The sequence below is a fragment of the Globicephala melas genome, chromosome 18 (assembly GCF_963455315.2).
Source record: "Globicephala melas chromosome 18, mGloMel1.2, whole genome shotgun sequence".
NCBI classification, from domain to species: Eukaryota; Metazoa; Chordata; class Mammalia; order Artiodactyla; family Delphinidae; genus Globicephala; species Globicephala melas.
The window spans coordinates 6808963-6828573 of NC_083331.1; positions in this window are offsets into that span (position 1 = coordinate 6808963).

The following is a 19611-nucleotide window of genomic DNA, read 5'->3' on the forward strand; positions in this document are numbered from 1 at the left end:
ATCACTGGGTCAAAAGTTATCCACATTTTAAAAATGTTAACAAGATCCTACTGTATAGCACAGGAAACTATATTCAATATTCTATGATAAACCATAATGGAAAAGAATATATATAATATATTCTTAATATACATATTGAGTCCCCTACACACGAACCTTCATGTTGCGAACTTTCAAAGATGAGAATGCTTGTTCGCATGTCCAATCACGTAAGGCGTGAGTGAAATTGCAGCTTGCCCTCCGTCCCCTATTGCTGACGATCCTTCAGCTCTACCATCCCCCACCTCCTCTCTCCCCTCCAGTCAGTAACTCTTCTTGCCTGTTTGGGCAATGCCAGTCCCTGGATGCCAGCTGTTGTACTGTACTACTGTACATTTCAAGGTACTGTACTATAAGATTAAAAATGTTTTATTTTTATTTATTATTTGTGTGAAAAGTATTATAAAACTATTACAGTACAGTACTATATAGCCGATTGTGTTGGGTGGGTACCTAGGCTAACTCTGTTGGACTTACGAACAAATTGGACTTAAGAATGCACTCTCGGAACGGAACTCGTTCGTATGTAGGGGACTTACTGTATATAGCTGAATCAATTTGCTTTACAATAGAAATTAACACAATATTGAGACTTCCCTGGCCATCCAGTGGTTAAGACTCCATGCTTCATGCAGGGGGCACGGGTTCCATCCCTGGTAGGGGAACTAAGATCCCACATGCCGCGCAGCATGGCCAGAAAAAAAAAAATTAACACAACATTGTAAATCAACCATACTTCAGTAAAATAATTTTTTTTAAAAATGTTGATGTACGTTGAGGTTCACTAATGAAGTCTCTATTACCATTTGAACTTCACAATTGTTGCCCTAAACTACACGTGGGTGAATATGATGATACTGGAGTGGAGGGTTCTGGGAATCTGTGCTGTTCAAAGCCCATTATGTGATTCTGGAGCTCATCCAGCTGTGAGGACCACTGCCCCGCCAGGCTTCCCAGGTGCCACCGAAGTTGCATTCGTTGTCACTCCCTCTGAGCTGTTAAAAGCTGGTCCTTCCCCCGTATTCTCACCAGCCTGGGCATTATGAAATTTTATGATTTTTATCAATCAGATTCATGAAGAATGGTCATGCACCTCTCTGATTTGCATCTCCTTACTTCTGAATGATTGATTCTTCCTATGTTCATTGGTCTTTGGTATTTCTTCTTGCTTTGCCAGTTTGGATCTTCTGCCCAGCAGTTAGTAGGGAGTTTGTATTATGTACAGGAGCCCGTTGCAAATTAAAGAGAGTAATGCTTGTTCATCTGTGTTCCAAATAGTTTCTCCCTTGTTTATGATTTCTTCTGACTGATTCATGGGTCTGTTTGCTTGGTTTTTTAGCTATAAAGATTTCGTTTTGTTCTGTTCTAATGTGGTCAAAATTTAAAATCTTTTGCCTTTATGGTTTCTGGAGGAATTTATTTTTTAAACCCCCCCCCCAGGTGATTTGCCAAGTTTGTGAATTACTGCCTTACAGGACATAAATAAGGAACAGAATACAGCCCCTGCCCTTAGGGAGTTTACAACCGCTTGGAAGAGAGAAGTCCACACAGAAAAGAGCAGGAGTGAAAAAAGCGAGATCTGAGAACTTTCAAATGAGCCATATCTGACCTGCCTCCAAAGACCTGCTTGGTCTCGGTCCTCTCCTGGGGGCTCCCACCCGCAGACCCCGCTGTGGCGAATGGGAGACCCTGTGAGGTAGCCGAAGGCACAAAAGCGCCAGCCACACAGAGTGAAGGGGGAGGTGACGGGGTGACAGCGCAAGGCAGTAGAAGCAAGGCCTGGGGGCCGACTCAACACAGCAGGGTCTCAGAGCGCCTGGTGTGGGGCTGGCCCTGCCTTCCTCTGGATGTGCAGCGGGGAGCAGACTTCTTTCCTCCTTTGTCTTGTCTAACCTTCAACCATCAAGTAAACAAGTCAGCACTTGAGTCAGGCTCTGTTTCTCGCCACCCAAAGATCCTGACTCAAGTGGGGCTGTAGGAATTTGGAAAAAAGCTAGATCTCCACGGGCGGGGTGAAGAATATAAAGTTTTGTGGGAAAAAAACAGAGATTTCTAGCCAGGGGCGGGGGGGCGGTCTCTGGAGGGAAAGAACTAGTTTTCACTCAACTCTACAGCCCTCATAGCTTCTAGAACAGGGTCCTAGTTTAGATATATTATGAATGGTTGAGTCAATTAATGAATGAGTCAGTTGATCCATCAACATGAAACGATCTGAGTTGGGCCTGCAAAGGCCAAGGGTGAGCACTGCTTCTTTCTCTTCCCAGGGAAAAGAACACCTGAGCCGTAGCACCTGCTCCGCGGCGCTGGTCTGAACCGCGGGGAGGTGGAGGTGACAGCTCAGAGGTGAGAACCCGAGGATAACATTCACAGGGCAGGGGGAGCAGCCTATTTGACGACCAAGGATCCTATGAGGATGTGCAAATGGAAGAGCAAGCTGAGGGTCTGGAACGCCAGGCTGTGGGTCTCAGTTTGTCCACAGTATGGAGTCACTGACCATTCAGTTCAGGCGCAGACATGGCTCAAATCAGCGTTTCAGGAAGACTTGCCCTATGACGTAAGTGGGACGGATTCCAAGTCAGGAAGAAATTGGAAAACATTCAGATAAGAGGGGCTTAGTATCTGGGCTACGGTTGGGACAGTGAAAACGGAAAAGTAGGGACGGATTCGAGAAACTTCACCAAGGGAGAACTGAGGGGACTCAGTGACTGATCTGTCCTGGGTGGGGAAGCAGGGGGAGGGGGCATGGACAGGCCGGAGAACGCAGCTCACCCGCTCTCCCCACGACAGGGACGGATTCGAGAAACTTCACCAAGGGAGAACTGAGGGGACTCAGTGACTGATCTGTCCTGGGTGGGGAAGCAGGGGGAGGGGGCATGGACAGGCCGGAGAACGCAGCTCACCCGCTCTCCCCACGACAGGGACGGATTCGAGAAACTTCACCAAGGGAGAACTGAGGGGACTCAGTGACTGATCTGTCCTGGGTGGGGAAGCAGGGGGAGGGGCGTGGACAGGCCGGAGAACGCAGCTCACCCGCTCTCCCCACGACAGCCGGGCCTCCCTGTGTTTCCCAGTCCCTGGAATCTATCACTAGATTCTTCTTAACCCCACTCTAGCCTCACACTTTGTCTTCTTAGAACATCTAGAACGTCAAAGGGAAAAGCATCAGGAAGACAAAGACAGAGACAATTGCCAGGCGGAAGCTACGCTCTGGGCCTGGGCCTGTGCTTGCGATCAGGGAGGGGACGGGACCCGCTGGGCAGGAGGGCCCATACTAGGGGGCTGTATTTCCATAACGCTGCCCAGGGAGGGTGGAGCCCCATCAGGAAAGGTCTCGAATACCAGGCTGCCTTGGGACTCTTTGCTGCAGGGAACAGGGGAGACCCTGGAGTGTTCCAGGCCAGGGAACGAAATTGGCTGCCAGCTCTGGGTGTCACAGATTGAGGCACAGAACCCAGAGGCAGAGGAGCTGTTGCACTAACCAGGGCAGGAACTGATAAGAAGTGACACTAGGGCAGCGGCAGCAGGAAGGAGGGGGCACAGTGAGGGAAGGAGGGATGGGACCGCGGCCAGGCAACGAGGATGAAGCGGAAGGAGACCTGGAGCTGGCCCAGGGCCCCCTTCTCCTCTCTTCTGTCACCTTCAAGCCTTTGGCATGGCAACCCCTGAGGTGCAGGGGCCCTGCCGGTCAGGCACTGGAGGGAGGAGGGTAAAGGCTGCCGGCTGGTCCCTCTCCATCCTGCGTCCCAGCACAGCTCGCTGGGCTGACACTACCGATGGCTTAAATCCCAGAGTCTGTTGCCAAGGGGAGAACCTCAGCTCTCGCAAGGTTGGCGTCGCTGCAGGGGCAGGTGGTCCCTGAAGGAGGATGCTACCCGGGCTTCATTACGTATACAGAGTCACCTGAACTGATGGTTCTTCCAGAAGCCTCGTAAAAAATACGTCCAAATTCTGACGTTCAGCTTTCCACACACCTGAAAGGTACCTTTTCAATTAATTAGTAATTAATTGGCTGTGCCGCGCGGCTCATGGGATCTTCCTCCCCCGAGCAGGGACTGAACCTGGGCCCTGGCAGTGAAAGCGCCGACTGAACCGCCAGGGAATTCCCGAAAGGTAACTCTTTAGAATTCCGTATTCTCAAGAAAATGGGGCTCCTCATGACGAAGAAAGGTCAACAGATCTCCCAAGTTTAAGTGCACGGAGAAGAAAGGTTGATCTCACAGCACCAGCCTGTGCCAGGGTCTCTGCTCCTGACTTTGGGTCACGCCCATCTGCATCAGAGTTGCTCAAGCCTATTTCCTTCTTGAATAAAAAATGGAGTAATATTCCGTACATCCCAAAGAATCAATATATTTACACAATTATAAATCCAATAATATTATATGATGATGAAGCCTATTAATAAAACCCACCATCCAGGAAGATTCTAGTCTTCCAGAGGTTGGAGAATGACTTTAAATTCCAACTTCACAGCACTAAGGATGTAATAAAAGCATGAGAATGAGTGTGCAGTACTTGAAACCGGTAAGGAAAATTATTGTACAGTTTTAGTCATGGCAACTCATGCACTTTTGGTGTAATTAGCCTTTTCTTCTTACTCATATTTTAATTTTGAAACAAATATGCAGATTTATGCTAATAGTATAGCTCAGCAAATTATCCATTGCATTTGAGGAAGCACTCCAGCGAATTATAAAATGGGATCATCTTTCTGACAAAGCGATCCAGAAACAGATTTAGGAACAGTGGACAAAATGCACGGTGAACTTGGCCCTAGAGACAGCTCTCGGGAGAGCTTTCGTGAACATGTATGGAGAGGTTCAGAGAGAAACGAATGTCCCCCGCCCTCAGTTCCTTCTGACACTTCTGAATTCAGAGCCTGGATCTGCCCAGGATCCAAGAGGGGCTTGCGTGCTAAAGCTTCCAAGGGTGTGGAATTATGACGTGCCTCCTTACACAGTTACTTCCATAATCCCATTGAAGCCGTGATCCACGTGGTCAGTCTCAGACCAGCATTAGAGTCAAGAAACACCATGCATCAACCCCAGAGCAACTCAAAATAATCGACATTGTTTCTATGCATTTCCTAAACAGAGTAACAGACACTCGGGCCACGGCAATACTTCTTTAAATCTCTTTCCCATTTCCATCCAGTTCCCTCGCATCTCTTTCCTCAGGTCTACCTGAAAAATCTCTCCCTGGCCACTGGCTGAGCAGGCAAAGCCGCCCTCTGACAATGGCAGACCCTTCCCAGTGGACAGGGTGGGGAAGGAGAGCCTCCCCAGGTGCAAAGTCCTCCTGATGGGCAGGAAGGGAAGCCTGGAGTACTCATGCCTCACTCATTTCAGCCCATCGTCACTGTCTACTTTTGAATACGTTAGACCATGAGCCTCTGCAGCAGGGGGACCATCACCTGCAGAGGGAAATCCAGCCACAGATGAACAGCTTGGTGAGACCTGTGTTGCCTTGGATGCAACAAGCAGGATGCTGGTGGGGGCTCCCCGGGCGCAGCTCCGGTGATGAAATCTTTCTGTTACCAGAGGCGTAAAGAATCATCAGATCAAGTGAACAACAAGGTTGGAAACACAAGCATCACCAGCAGATACCATTTTAATAGATCTGGAGAATACACCCCTCCTTCCCTAGCTCGGGGTCTTAACCGAGCTTCCTTCAGCCGCTGACGGCTCCTTTCACCAGCCACGCCCCTGCTGCCATCTCCTACCTGGTGCCCGCCTCCCTCCCCATCATGCCCTGGGAAAACCGTTGTCTACTGAGCCACCAAGGGAGGGCTCAGAAGAAACCCTTGAATCCACCTTTTAAATGCATGGGTTGGTTTTAAACCCAGGGCTTGTCTCTTACTATCACTCCCCCAAGCTGAATAGTTCTTACCCTCTGCCAGTGTTTCCTGGGCCCATTTTAAGAGCTGGGTGCCCAGAGGAAAGCTTCAAGGAGATAGTAAGGTAAAGGGGGCTATAAAAAGAGGCTTCCTCCTTCATACCAGGGATCTGATCTTCCCCACCTTGTTTTTCCCTCAAAGACAAACTGCTGTAGCCCGGCTTCCCACATTGATCTAATCAAAAGTCCAAACACAATTTCGGGACTGTCAAAACAAGCCCCGAAGACCTGACACAGACAATTAACAGAAGTCAAGGCCACCCACCCTCCTCCTCCTGGCTCTCCGTGTCTCATCCAGACGCCTGCTCCAGGCCCCGCCATCGCCGCCAGCAGGTGGTTGCGCTGGGATCTCCTGACTTGGGCTGGGAGCTATAATTACCCGGTGTGTAATTTGGCTGCTAAATGGATTGTTTACAAAGGTGCACGTGATGACATCACAGGCGTGGCGGCGCATAGCGATGAGGCTGGCTGGGAGGGGCCAGCCCCACCTGCCACCACGGCTGCTGCAGACTCTGAGCGCCCAAGCCACCTGGGCCCGGGCCCCGTGACATAGGGAATACCTGGCCGTCCTCCCTCAGGTGTCATCAGGTAATGAACCCCGGGCAGAAGCAGACCCCCCTGGCACGGGACAGGAGATGGAGCTCTGCAGAACCACTGGCTCCCAGCCTGGAAGGAAAACGGGCCCAGCGGGAGACTCAGGGGTCCAATGGAAAGGTCAAGGTCACAGGGCTCATTCCGGGCAGGTCATGGAACTGGGGACTGTCCTGTCAAAGTTGCAGGGAACCACAGGCCATCAACCTCTCTGCACAGTGGCTGAGATGTCAGAAAGCCTTTCTGAGATCAGGGAAATGACTTGTCAAACAGAAGATGACATCCCATAGGGACAAGGATGAAGCCAAGGCCTCATTTGGGAATCTGGAACGAGCCAGAGACCCAAAATATGAATAAGGGGTTAAACACAATACAACCTGCAGGGTCTGATCAGCTCTCAGGTCCAACATGCTTTTGTAATGAAATGCTAGTTTAAAACAAAACAAAAGAAACAGACTCACAGACACAGAAAATAAACATGGTTACCAAAGGGGAAAGGGGGTGGGGGAGGGATAAATTAGGGGTTTGGGATTAGCAGATACAAACTCCTATATATAAAATAGATAAACAGCAAGGTCCTTCTGTATCGCACAGGGAACTATATTCAATATCTTATAATAAACCACAATGGAAAAGAATATATATATATCTATATAACTGAATCCCTTTGTTGTACACCAGAAACTAACACAACATTGTAAATCAACTCTACTTCAATAAAAAATAAATAAATAAAACAAAGAAAAGTCCCAAGATAATCAATGGGTATTTACCTCAAAAGAATTTAAGAGTAAAAGAATTTAAGAATTTGAAAGAAATGATGTTTCTAGTGCTAAAAACGGAAGTTTTGGAAAGGCATGGGAAAATTAGAGAGGGTCGGTGACGAGGAAATAAATAACTAAAGGGATGGAAAACTGGACCAATGAAGAAAGGGTAAAGAATTCAACGGTATTCACTCCGCACAGAAGCAGGTGAGGGGGGTTATACCCTCACGGCACTAGGTGGTCTCAGAAATTCTAGGCACAGTGGTGCTGAATTCCATCTAACACGGGTCTTTTTGGACCATGTCCCAGGAGAGTGAGTTTATAATGCACTGCGATAATAATAACATGAGTTTCATCTGCAAAGCGGTCCCGCTCTTCCTACCAGAAACCCAGAGACAGGCTGGTGGCTGGAAAACCAGGAACCAAGTCTTCTTTCTCTGCAATGGCGACACTTACAGAATATATGGGGCACCCACTTGACACCAGGCATGCTGGGAAGCCTGGGCATCCTTGCTCAGCAACACGTCAGGCTCCATCTTCACTGGCAAAGGGAGTCACAGTGAAGGAAGCGCTTCCCAGGAGTGTAGTGATAAAATCCACGGTAAATTCCAATCAATTTTAGGGGCCTAAAGAATGGAGAGGACAACTTTACATTTTGGCAGGGGGACAAAATCTGACTAAGGGACTTCCCTGGTGGTCCAGTGGTTAAAACTCTGCACTTCTAATACAAGGGGCGAGGGTTCGATCCCTGGTCGGGGAACTAAGATCCCACATGCCACACGGTGTGGCAAAAAAAAAAAAAAAAAATTCTGACCCGAGGACCCTTCCATCTCCACCAAGCAGCCAGTGCAGGAGGCTGAGGTTGCTCAGAAGCCCTCTGTGCTCAGGGAACTGCCTCTCCTCTTCCCAGGCTGAATGGTGTTTCCAGGCAGCAAGCAGGAGTGACGACCGTCTAGTCGTATCATCTGTCTGTTCCGTCTGGCCTGTGTGCTGACTCTGAGATTGGGGTCCAGAACCTCCCAGGCTGCTTTCTGATGAGGTGGACAGTTTGGGTCTAGTCTAGCCCCTAACAAGAGCTGGGGTCCCCCACTGCCAGCAGGGAAGGAGCAGAGGAATAAACACCCTGACTCTTCTCTCCTCCAGCCAACGGCCAAGCCTAGCTGGAAGAGAGAGGGCAGGAGAGCTGGGGGGACACAGCGCCTCGGGCGCTGAGCAGGGTGGAGAAGGTCGGAGAACGAATGGGGATTTGGGGGACAATTGGGGACCGGCCAGCACAGACGCTAAAACATGCAGCCAGGACTGAGAATGACTGCAGCATCCAGCTTTTCCCTGTGAAGAGGAGAATGAACGCTGAGCATTTGATGTGGAAAAGTCAGCTCCAGCAGGACTTCAGAACCAGCAGCCTCCGGGCAGTCCAGGAGAGCATTTTCAGCAGATAAGCCACCTATTTTCCTGCCCTTGACATTGCCCACCAGGACCCGAGGAGACAGGGCTGCAATCGTGAGTCCCCCGCCTATCCTCCCACAAGAGCTGAGGAGGGTGCTATGTGAGCATCTCGGGAGTCACTTCTGCAGCTGCACAGCATTTGCAGCTCCGCAGCACAGGGCCCGGAGGGAGAGTGGAACAAAATAAGCTTCCTGTTTCACAAACACCTTCTCATCTCCTTCTGTAAGGATGCCCTCTCTTTTTCTGCCATTATGCTGTAAAACCCAGTGGATTCAGTCCTCTGTGTTCAGGTGAGCCAGGATCTTCAGCAGAACCAGGAGTCTGTGCTCAGCTACGCTGGGGGACGAGACAGGGTGCCCGGGGGGGTGGGGTGGGGAGCCGCATGGGAACGAGATCTGGAAGATTCTGTACAATCCCAATTAGAACAGCCACTGAAGATGCCTCACATTTCTGACAGAGAAGCAACAGCTCCTGAAAATAATAACCATTTCCGCTTTGCTCAGTTATGATCCCTAGATTACAGGCGTCTTGTTACCGCCCCCAAACAAACAAGCAAACAACTGACTTTATTCCATTAGAGTCAGAGCCGTCGGTTTCTTTTTGATTGAAGAAAGCCTCCTTCAAGAATGACTGAACGCATTCTTCATTCAAACCCAATCCAGAGCCTGGGCTGGGGCTGCAGTCATTTTGTCTCCTCCTTGCCTCTGCCCGGGGCTCCATCTAGTGTCCTCTGGCAGGTACTACACCCTCCGTCCCGCTTCTTAAAAATGCCTTTTCTCCTAATGAGCTGGCTTCATAGAAAATCATGAGACTTGAGAGGGGGAAAAAAAATTGGCCTCTATGACAGACATTTTTCAAAAGTGGTTGAGCAATAAAGACTTCCCATTTATTGGATTTCACACATGATTTTGCTTGAGCCAAACCAAAGACTCATGACTCTTAAAAAACAATGAATAGGCAGAGTACAGAGTTTGGGCAATTTTCTCATGACTGTCTTGTTTTTAGGAACAATGTCTGTGTGGACACATAAAAAGCTGACTGATTTGCACATGGAACACGCACAGTTTTCAGGGTCAGCCTTCATACGGCTAAGACTTATCTGAGCCCCTCTTTTGGGCTGAATTGTGTCCCAACACCCAAATTCAAATAAGTCCTACCCCCACTACCTCAGAATGGAACCACACTGGAAATGAGGCAGTTAAAAGGAGGTCTTTAAGGTGACGTGACCGGTGTCCTAATCCAACGTGACCGGTGTCCTTCCCTGTAAGAAGAGGAAATTTACGCACAGACCTGCAGGCACAGGCGGAAAGCCAGGTGAGGACAGAGTGAGAAGGTAGCCACCCACCAGCCAGGGGGAGAGGCCTCAGGAGAAACCAACCCCGCCGGCACCTTGATCTTGGACCTCTAGCCTCCAGAGCTGTGAGACAATAAATTTCTCTTGTTTAAGGCCCCAAGTCTGTGCTGTTTTGTTACGGTGGACCGAGCAAACGAATACAGCCCCTAAACGTTTTTTCCCCCCGCAAGCTGGGCAAATGTTGGGATACCAGAGGAAACATTGGTCACACTGAGTTATGAGTGACCAATGCAAGTTTGTGTCCCTGCATTTCATACCCAGTGAGTCCTGAACCTTGCAATATTGGGCAGTAGCTCTGGGAGTCCCCCTTTGCCCACTCCTCCCTTCTATGTACAGGGGAACTAATAAGGGTTAAACCTATTCCGGAACTAGGTTCCTGGATGGAGGTTTAAAGGAATCAGGATCCTCCCTGGGGGTGGGGGGCGGCAGCTGGGTGACAGATCTGCCTTTGACCACGACTAGGTGTGTAAGCTTCGGGAGTTCCTGCACCCCTCCCAACCCCGTCCTCTGTAAAATGAGGGTGATCAGGTCGCTAGGAAAAGTAAAGGTGCCCATTTAGTTTGCGGCTTAGCAGGGCATCTGGCCTGTGCCTGCTCGGGACACTTCCGCCAGCCACACCTAAGCCAGGACGTGAAAATCAGAATCCCCAGACTTCCCAAGGTGAAGGGGCGCAGAACCCCGCCCGAGCGGGGAGATGAGCTGTTTGCGCAGGTGTAGACATTAAACACCCGTGTCCTCCCCCGACACACACACACACTGCAGTGCCCAGTGGACTCCCGGATAAAAGCCAATTTCAGAAAATTGCTTCCAGTGACCTCTGATTTCAAGTGATCTCCTATAAGGATAGGGGCCTTTGGCCAGAAATTTAGAGACACGATTTTTTAAGGCACAGAAGCATGATGGCTGCAGCGGGTGCACGAGGCAAGGGCATCCGGAGCGAGGAGCGGACTCCGGGAACCGCAGCGCCGACTCAGCCGTTTCCAAGCGAGACCAATCTCCGTCCGGCAGGGCCATTTCCTCCGCCGGCGGCTCCGGGCCTGCGGCCGCGCGGCCCATTAGTGACTCTGGGACCCGATCGCGCAGCGCACTGCCCGGCGCCGCGCCCTCGCCACCCGGCCCAAGCGCCACCCGCCCCGCCGCCCGGTCCGCGGCGGACGCCGCAGGGCCGGGCAGGGACAGCCCCCCTTATTCCCGCAGCCCGAGTCCCCGCGCAACGGGCGGTGCACACCGTGCGTCCCCGCGCGGCCGCGCCTTGCAGGTGTGGATGCCCTGGGGTCCTCCCGACGGGACCCCCGGCTCCCCCTGGCGGACTCCAGCTCCCTCTAGCCGTTTTAGAGGTTCAATTTCAGCCATCTGGGGGGTGGTTTTCCAGCTAACACACACACACACACACACACACACACAACTAAAGTTGGGTGCATCAGCGATCTCGCTGTCAAGATTCACACAGGTTAAGGAGTCAAAGCACAGAAATGCAATAAAATTGAAAAGTGGGTTAGGCCAGAAGAGTGCTGAGAACGCTCTGTAACTGAACGCTATGTGCCAAACAGCCGCAGAACACTCAGTGTTCCGTCTGCATTTATCTGCCCCGGGAAATAGAGGCGTGTTGGATTTCTCTCCTGGAACCACTGTATACTTGGCAAGGAATGAATTCCTTACTAAGGCAACATTTTTAAAATATATATATTGAATGTATAACACTGAGTGGGAAGGCTTCTGTCAGAAAGGGGAATGCATCCTGTAGGCCCAATGAAGAAGAGAGTTAAAGCACCATAAACTTTAGGGGTTCCATTTGTTGGTTTGATGGAAACAAAAATGATAAATGTGTTTCCATGAACATCTGAACAAGCTTGTAACTTTCAGCGGCAACCCGAATCCAGCCTTGTGTTTTATTCCCTTAATAAAACATATGAATGTGGGAAATGTCTAGGAGTTTCGGCCGTCTAAGTTGGGCAGTCAGCCCCCGTGACGTAGACCCTCTTCTGTCATTTGTTCTGTGCGTGGACAGCTGTGTGGTCAGTCATGCAGTGGGACCTCACATAAGGCCCAGCAGCCGTGACACGCTGACACTTCTGAACGAAGCTGCTGGCGATGGAAAGAGGAAAAAAAAGGAGGAAGGGGAATGAAAGGGGAGAGAGAGAGATTCTTGTTTACTCTGCAAACTACACTAGCAGCCATATGCCTTTTGGACCAAACTGACAAGGTGGGGATGTGTCCCTCTGGGCCTGGCATCCTCAACCCTAGGGAAACCAGAGAGGCAGAGAAGCTGAGAGGGATGAAGGTTCTCCTGGGCGGCCCAAAGCCCAGCCTGACTTCGCAGACGTCTCTTGGCCGGCACTTGGCCACATGGAGACCATCTTCGGCCACTGAGAAAAGCCAACGTGATGGTCTAGCCTTTGTACCCATCACTCGGCCTGACCAAGACAGGACTGTACTTCCTGTCTGGAGGAGGCCTGCCATTACTGTTTCGGAGAAACAGAAGAGCCCAGGGCACTGGAGGTTGAAATGGATCTAGGGAGAGGAGACTTTCAGAAGTGGGGGACAGGAGTGGTCTTAAATTTACATAATTTGGATAAAAATGGTACATGTTCTGCTTTAAGCCTTCAACTCAAGTCATCATGTGTTTACAAATGCTTTTTAATTGGAGACGACAGGAATAATTGGAAAACAAAGAAGTAAGGAATGAAGGTAACTTGATGTCCGTGTACTGGTGAAAGAATAACTTTTCCTGTCTAATCGAGACTACTTAACACCAAAGAGAGCCAGCATCACTCCATTACTGTGTAGCAAATATGTGACACCTGTCGTGGCCAAACATGCTGGTGAGGAAAGTCCTGACATCTCTGTTTATCTGCAGATGGAATGGAACTCTGCATACTTCACGTCTGTGATTCCCAAAAAGCATCACCTTGGAACATATGAGAAATGCAGATTCTCAGGTCTCTCCCTAGACCTACTGAATCAGAAACTCTGAAGGTGGCCCCAGCAATCTGTATTTTAACAAGCCTTCCAGGCAATTCTGAGGCACCCTAAAGTTCGAGAACCTCTGCTCTGCGTTATATCTTCCTTGTGGTATCAAATATTTGATTTAAAAGTCAGAGTAAATCCATGAGTGATGGGTTTAAAATAGGGTTTGGAATATGGGAAATGAAGCTTGATAAATACGAAATCATCACTCCCAGCTCCTACTCAGTGCAAGACACTACATATATCGGCAGAGAGCCTATGAGAAGAGACAGATGAGATGAGAGGGCAGGGGAACAGGCTTCATGGAACCTGGAGGGAGGTTTCTAGTGATGTGCCACAGGGCTCTGCTTCCACCAGGCCCACGAACATCTTGATCACTGACTGATAAAGCTGCTTACCAACTTTAAGATTTACAGATTTAATTAAGTCCGTAGAAATCCCAAGTGTTTCATTGATAGGTCTGAGAAGACAGCAACAAAATTGGGACGATGGCTTAAAGCTAATAGCATGTCATTTATCTGGGATAATGTACTGTGTAGTCAGGATCAAGCAACCAACAGCATCGATGCAAATTAATTACGGTCTGTAGAGACGATATACTCAGTGTAAAGTCAATGGTGTGAGGTGACCACCAGAGGAAGTTTGTGGGTTTTTTCGGCTGCACCACACGGCTTGTGGGATCTTAGTTCCCCAACCGGGGATTGAACCCGGGCCCTGGCAGTGAGTGCGCAGAGTCCCAACTGCTAGACCACCAGGGAATTCCCAAGAAAGTCTCGTCTTTTAAGAGGAGTGTGGTAGACTGGAAAAATTCCCTCCGAAGATATCCACATCCTTATCTATGGAACCTGTGAATGCCACCTTATACGGGGAGAAGGGGCTTTGCAGGTGTGAGGGAGTTATGGGTCTTGAGATGCGGAGATGAGCCCAAATTCTCCAGGTGGGCCCTAAATGCAATCAGATACGTTCTTCTAAGAGGGAGGCAAAGGGAGAGTTGACTAAACACAAAAGGGACAGTGATGTGAAGACAGACAGAGGGATGTGAAAGTGCTGGCCTTGAAGACTGAAGCAATGCAGCCACCAACCAAGGACCGCCAGCAGCCACCAGGAGCTAGAAGAGGCAAAAGTCTCCCTTAGAGTCTCTGGACGGGGCACCATCCTGCCGACATCTTGATTTTGGCCCAGGGATACTGATTTTGGAATTCTGGCTCCCAGAACTGTGAGAGAATAAATTTCTGTAGTTTCAAGCCACCACGTTTGTGGTAGTTTGTTACAGGAGCCGCAGGGACAGAGAAGAGAGTTCCGTTCCATCTTTCCCTCGGCAGCACTGTTGGGTTCTGAGCACCTCACTTGGGAGACGTATCTACCAAAAGTGGCATTAAGAGTTGTTCTGAACGGTCCCAAGAGGGAAAGTTAAGACCAACAGTTGTAAACTACAAGGTGACAAAGTTCAGCTTAACATAAGGAGGCGCCCTCTGGGCAAAGAGGGAATCAACAGCCTCAAAAGGTAGTGACTCCCCCATGATTGAAGGCATTCAAGCAGGGACAGAGCAGCATTTGTTAGGAAGGTGAATATCATAAAGGGAGCTCCAGCTCCAGAGGCAAGGTGGATTGGAGGCTAGATAAGGTCCCCTCGAAGCCGGGGTGTGGGGTGGGGGTGGGGGTGGAGGAGTGATTTTACAGCCCTGCTCTGCTCTCACTGGAGTGGAGACAGACAGGAAGAAGACACAAACGGTTGTAAAAGTCTGAACATGCAATGATTAAACCCAGGCACGGATGTGGCTTTGGAGTGGAAAGGAAGGAATGCATTTTTTAAAAGGTTTTGGAGGCTTAAGTAATCAGTCTTTGGCAGCAGCTTGAATTTGGAGAGAGAAGAGTATTTATTAGGTGTCTACTAAGAGCACTGACCCGGGAGCTGTGGGCAAAATAAATATAGGATGGACGCTTATCCCCGGGAGAGAGAGAGACTAGGGGAAATAATTAGGGAATCGGGTTCAGTAAGGAAGTTGCTGTGCTGTGCGTGGTGTAGAATGGAACGAATCAGAGAAGGCTAGAGCCATCCGAGTTTGGGGTTTGGTTTTTGAGGAAGTGGGCGTTGAAAGGGGGAGGAGGGGAGTGGGGCTGGGCTTGGAGCTGCAGTGCCAACAGTGACAAAGGTTGTGAAGATGCAAAACACCGTCGTTCAGTTGTTGTCATGTTCAATTTGAATGTGGTTGCAGCGCCTCCAGAGAGGATCTTGGTGGCCCCGAAGAGGGAAAGCACTTCTTAAACAAAACCTCCAAAGTGCAAAGCCTACAGCAAGCGCTTAATGGATTTGAATACATCAAAATTAAAGGATTTTAATCAGAGGAAGGACAAGGTCATCAGACAGATGACAGATTGGGAGAAGATACCTGCAATGTCAAAACCGACTAGGGACCAGTATCTAGAATATGAAAGAACCCTGTGTATCCACAAAAGGTGTGGAAGTCCCCTCTCCTCAATGAACAAAGGATCAGAAGAGGCAAGTCACAGAAGAGGAAACCATTCCGAATAACCGGCATGTGAAGAGATGCTCAAACTCATCAGTAGTTAGAAAAATACAAATTACAGTGGGGTACCACTTAAACCCATTTGATTGGCCAAAATTGGGAAGCTGGATATTGCCAGGTGGTGGCCAGGATGGGGGAACACTGAAATTCCCGGGCTCTGCGGGAGGCTTGTAGAACAATGCAGCCATTCCCGAGAGCAGCATTTAAGTCAAAGTCAATATACGGATCTGTAACCCAACACCACCACCCCACACGTGTACCCTAGGGACATTCTCCTCTACGTCCTAAGGGCCAAGCACGAAGATGCTTACTGCAGTTCTGTTTGTGGCTGAGGGGGGCGTCCATCTATGGGTCGGGGGATGGGAACAAGTGGAGAAGACGCTCTCTGAAATACTCTGCCGGGGTCGGAAGGAACGGAGGAAATGAATAGAACTTTGAAAACAGTGTGTGTCGGGAAGTGAGAAAGAAGGAGAGCTGCCAGATATTTGCATGCATTTCATAGCGCGTGCATATGAAACAGCACAGGTTTGACAATCACATTAGGGTGGATGCCTGGAGGGGAACGGGAAAGGAAGTGGGAAATGAAAACCGAAAAAATAAACGCATGCGTGCATGCCTGGATGCATGAAGGAGTGAGATGGGGCTGTGCGGGAACCAGGGATAAAGTGCAGTTATGACCTGAGGACCGTCATTACCCCAACCCTCCGCTTCTGAGAGCGAAATGAGAACTCTTAGGCATCATATCAATTACTAGTACAATTCTAGACCTGAATAGTGAACAGATGACTTCTGAGATGGGCTATAAAGTTGAAGTCATGGCACACACAAAATATTTTTTAATGTAGAGAGCGACCAAACTAGTAGATCAAGGAATGTCGTTTAGACGTGACATTGCATTTTTCCGCAAAACGTTGGCATGGTCTCTGTCAAAGGAGCAAAGAAAGGTGGCCAGGAAAAGAAGTAACGGGTATGTTGTTTGCAGTTAAGCACCTAATTCCAATAACGCTTGGTTAATAATTTAATTCTGCCTAGAGCTGTGATTCTTAAGAGTTTTCAGGTTTGTAGTTTTCGAGACTCTTATCAAAGTGTTGGCCCCTCTTCCCAGAAAAATACACACAGGCATTTACAAAAGTATGTGTTCAAATTGGGAGTGGGGTCAGTGTGAGCCCTTGAGCCATGGGTCTCAGGCTAAGAACCAAGTTCAAGGACCAAGTTTGTAACCAGTGACATTCACCATTGAGACTTGAATAGGAATCTCTAAGGGTGACATTTGTGTTAAAAATGTCCCCAGGTTGTCTTGATATGTATCCATAGCTAAAGTGGTAGCTCAAACCTGCCGACCAACAGACTCACCCCAGGACCTTTCGTAAAGAGATTTTCAGGCCTCATCACCAGAGGGTTCTTCTATATTAGGGCCTAGGAGTCTGTGTGTTTCTCCTTTTCCCCAAGTTGATACAAGGGTAGGACCTAAGCTGGGCCAATCACAGCCCTTCCTTGGGATGTTTCTAATTATAAGCAGTGTGGGAGACGCAATCTATAATCAACCTCAGAGACTTGCCTTTGCTGGGAACTCCTGGGGGCGCATGTATCCTTCACTTACTAGCTCTGTGATCTTGGGCAGCCCTACTTAACTTCTCTGCTTGGACGTTGTTAGTAGTAAATCTGAGAGAAAAGCAAAGTAACTCAGAGGGGAGAATTCAGCACACCAAATGTTTGTTACAGAGCCTTGGCACCAAGGAGGAACTGCTCCCAGACTCTCCCAGCAGACAGAGCTGGGGAAGGTAGGTATAGCTACAGATATAGACACAGATGTAGATGCATACATACACAGCTATATTTATCTCTATATCTATCTATTGAAAAATGGGTCCAGACAAATACCTCTAATTGCAGTCTAACTAGGGATTCTCCTTTTCTCCCTCAGTGACAGTGACAAACTTCCTCCTCATCGCCCTTAATATATTCACTTATTTGGCCAATCCCCCTGTGAGTGGCCCATCTCCTGCCTCCACCATCACCCCCTTCTCCCCCCGCTAGGGCTCTGACCCCCCAACTTTGCCAGCACGCTGCCCCTCCCCCTCGAGGATTTCCCTAATTGAGTTGTCTGCTCCTAAGCTAAGAGACCTTAAAACTATAAATAGCTGGGAAAACGTTCAACGTATTTTTACTTTACCTCCTATTTTAAAACCACAGTTCCTCCCACCTCTGTGCATAAGATGATGAGAAATCCACCACCTCTGCTCGCACGCCTACAGATCGGCACAGAACCTACACACAGCAGGTAAGCCCAGGGCAGGTAACCCTGCATCGCCAACGCCGACGGCCTCGGAGCCCCAGCTCATGTCCTGCTGCCTCCTGGACGTCCCCGCACGGAAGCTTCATCAGCACCCGGACAGAACACGGCCGAGCAGACCTTCAGTGCCCGACCTGTCCTTCCACGACCTCCTCGGCTCGGGACTGGAACTCCCTCCACTCAGTTACTCTGCAAACCCGTAAGTTACTCTTGATTCTCCTCTTTCCCCAATACCCACCTCCACACCTAACACGGAGACCCTTCCTCCCAAACGTAGCCCAAATCCGTCCCTTTCCGTCCACTCCACACCCATCACCCTGACCTGTCGCCTCCACCAGCCCTTGAACTATCCCAGCGACTCCTCACTGGTCTCCTGGCGCCACGTCCTCCCTGGTGGGTGGCGCCATCGCCACCCCTCCTGCCCCATCAGCTTCGGCCGGTGCGCCTGTCCGCGTGATGGGATGTGAGCAGGGCTGGGCTCCACCTCTGCCTGCTAGTGTCGGCTGCAGGCGACGGTCCCTGTGTGCCCGCACCGCCTGGTCCTGGTGAGAAGGCGCGGGGGCAGGGCAGCGGCCTCCGGAAACGTGAGCCGCAACTAAATGTTGCCATCGGAAGCGCAGGCAATTTGGCGGGGTCGTATCTTACCGCGGGAAAGCTTACTAATAAGTCCTGGGCAGTCTATTCTGTGAGCAGCCATAAGTCATCCTTCAAAAAAAATAAATGGGACTTCCCTGGCGGTCCAGTGGTTAAGACTCCGCGTTTCCACTGCAAGGGGCGCGGGTTCGATCCCTGGGCAGGGAACTTCCGCATGCCGCGCGGTGGGGCGAAACACAAAAGAATCACTCCCAGTGACCTCACCCAGTCCCTGCACTGTCCAGTGGCGCCCCGAGTCCTGCAGGGGAAACGCCCAGCCCCTGAGGCTGCTCTGCAAAGGCCCTGAGCTCTGGGCCTCCTTCCCCACCACGTGGTTACAGTGACCTGTCCCGGGCCCCGCCGCTGGGCAGCTGTAATCGCAGGACTCCTGTCACTCATCTTCCTGAGCAGGAAACTCGCCTGCTTCTCCATTCGCCGATGTGATGGTACCAGCCACGCTAGGCAGTGGGCAACACACCCTCCATAAATATTCATTCCTTACTTCTCGTGCACTTTTCAGCAGTGCATTAACTTGGTCCTGCAAAGAAACGCTTTTCTGCCTTCTGTAAATTAATGCCAGTAGCCAACAGCCTTGGAGGGTTGTTTTGCTCCAAGCTCTGGATTGGGTGTGTGTTGAATTTCTAACAGTGCTCTGTGGTCAGCGGCCTCTACCACCTCGGGTTCCAGCATCGGGCTGTAGCGCGCCCTGTACACACACAGCTTGGAAAGGCTCTGTGGGATACATGCAGGGTGTTGGCTGGACGTGAGTCACTGTCATAGGTGCGGCAAGGATTAAGTCGGAGCCAAGTGAGGCTACAGACAGAACACTCAGAACAACTTCTGAAGGCACGCAGAAATGCATCTTGCCCTTGAGCCTGTGGGCTGTGATGAACAGTGCTCCCAGAGCTCAAGAACTGTAAGAATCTGATTTTATATATATATATATATTTATTTATTTATTTATTATTTTTTTTTGGCTGCACATGGCTTGTGGGATCTTAGTTCCCCGACCAGGGATTGAACCCGAGCACTCAGCAGCGGAATCGTGGAGTCCTAACCGCTGGACCACCAGGGAGTTCCCAGGACCTGATACATATGTAAAAA